Source organism: Theobroma umbraticum, unplaced genomic scaffold (genome assembly GCF_002168275.2).
Source record: "Theobroma umbraticum cultivar Fairchild unplaced genomic scaffold, ASM216827v3 scaffold_89.0, whole genome shotgun sequence".
Taxonomy (NCBI): domain Eukaryota; kingdom Viridiplantae; phylum Streptophyta; class Magnoliopsida; order Malvales; family Malvaceae; genus Theobroma; species Theobroma umbraticum.
This window is the reverse complement of record NW_018397271.1, coordinates 3489894-3492543: the sequence shown is the minus strand read 5'-3', so window position 1 is coordinate 3492543 and position 2650 is coordinate 3489894.

Genomic DNA, 2650 nt, shown 5'->3' with positions numbered 1-2650 from the left:
AGGAAGGCGTTGGTACGAGAGGAGTGTTGCGGTAGAAGGTTGCGGTCAAGGAATTGAATCATGTAGTCGAGGCGTCGGTTGGTGGAGTGGAGGGAAGGGTAGGAAGGCTGCGAATCATCGTCCGAGGAAGAGGCGTAACGGTCGAAGATTCTGGGACTAGGAGAGGGAATGTCCTCGTTGGCGTCCATGTTGGAATTCATGCTAATGCTGGAATCTAGCTTAGTGTGGAGAATAGAGATTGAATGAGGAGGAAATTTGACTTTGCAATACTCTTATCGGTTCGTTAGTTGGTTATTCAGGCATTTTCTATTTGTCTGAAACCACGGACCCTTGTAGCACTGTAACTAGTAATAAAGTTGACTTTACGCCACGACAGATTCTGGTCGGACGGACTTCCCTCCTCTTTACGCTCTCTTCTTAACTACGCGGATCCCCTATATCTATTTCTTCCTTGATTAAATTACGAAAATATTTTTAAGAGGAATAAATAAGATACATTTTAAATTTACAAAAATATTTTCACAATTTTATTTTAGGAATAGAACTTAACCATAAAATTTTAATTGAGAAGAGAATTACAAAATAACATGTGAAAAGTTAAAATTACAATTGGTACACTTTAAACTAAAAAACAAAGTAATATTTTATTATTTTTTAAATAGTAATTTTTTTAATAATTTTATAATTTTAATATATGCGTGTGTGTGTGAAAGAATGTGAAATTTTTAGATTTCCTCTAATAAGTAGATCTGTCTATGGGCTCCACCATTTTATCGAGCCAATGAGCCTGATGTGACTGGAGCCGAACCTTGGACAAGCTTTTTACGCTCGACCACGATCTAGACTCATGATATTATTATATTAATAAAATATTATTTTTATTAAAATTCTTAAATATATAAACAATAAAATACTAATACAAGAATAAATTTAAATATTTTCTAATGAATTTAAATGAACGAGTCAAGTTCAGCCTTTCCAAATGTCAACCAAGCCTGTCTCATGCCCCTAGTAATTGGTTTATGGGTTCGCTCTTTATTTTAACTTAACACTATTGTACTAAATAAACATGTATTAATAATTACATAAACTTGCTTGCAAAATTTTAAAAACTCAATCACTCTTGCATAAGATTATAATCTTTTAAAAAATAAATAAATTCTATTACAATTACCTATAAATCCTTCTGTTTTCACCCTCCAATTAGATTTGATAATTCGTATTTTTATATCTAAATCGTATTACATAAACATAATATATTAAGAGCTAAATGAGTAAACACGAACACGAGAAATTATTTATCATATCAAAATTTGAAAAAATTACATGTATATATTTAATAATTATATAAAACAATACAACACAATCAACATATTTATTAATCATGTCGGGTTAAGTTTTATGCGACACAACATAATTAAAAACAAAATTAAACAATTTACATGATTTTATTTTTAACACAATTAAATTAAAATACCTACAATTAAAATATAATTTTATCATTCAAATTTAAAATCAATAATCGTAAAAATAATTATAATAAGATGATAATATTATCAAATATAATAAAATTTAACATCAATAACATCATAAAACCTATTATTATAATAAAATCCATCACTATCAATCAACCCTAAAACTAAAATTCAAATAACATCCACACTCATTAATCAAAATTCTCAACCATAATTAAATACACATTATCAACCATGAAAAAATCCAAACACCAAAAGGACTCCCTTGCCATGACCGCATCATTCCTATGTCACAAAACCTCCTTATGAAATAAAAAGAATATATTAATAAATTAAATCAAAATAAAAAAATTTAAATAAAACTTAACGGCACTATTAACCTTTCCATCATGATTAATCAGCTTCAACAGTATTTAAGCATTTTGCTGATGATATTTCTGTTGGGATTCGACCTCATACTTAAACATGAAAAAAAATCAAAAATTAAAATATAACACAGCGAAAAAATAAAAATAATTTTTAATAAGAGAAACAGTCGAATCCTACAGGATCAATATTTGTGTTTTTCATATAACTTTCAAATAAATTATAAACACTCATAGGTTTAAGAGTTACATACCTTACTCTAGATATTATAATCAAGAGCTAATTAAATCCAAAAATAATTACTTCTTCACCTTTAGGATTTGTCAAATCTTCAATCACCCAAGTGCTTAGCCTTTGACAGTAATCCACACAGTGACTGAGTAAAACCTTCTCTAAGGTAGGATTTTACTTGTACTAACAAGTTTATTTTTAAAACAAAAGGACTAAAATTCTTGCCGAATCTTTTTTTTTCGGACAAAGAAAACTATTTTTTTTCTTATTTTATGAAACGGCTGGAAAGTGGTTGGAAGCTTCTGATTTTTAGTTTGCTAATATAACATATTTATATAGCCAAACTAATTTGTAACCCTAAACAACAGTTGTATTTTAATTTAATTAAGTCTCTGAGAACTTAATTAATTTCTCACTTTATTTTGATCTCTTTCAATTAAGTCCAACTTAATTAAATTATTTTTATTTAATTCCAATCATGTCACTTAATGTGTGTGACCCACTAGGCTTCTAACATACTGACAATAAATATAAATTATAATCAAATGTCAATTTGATAAATAATTTATATTTATAGA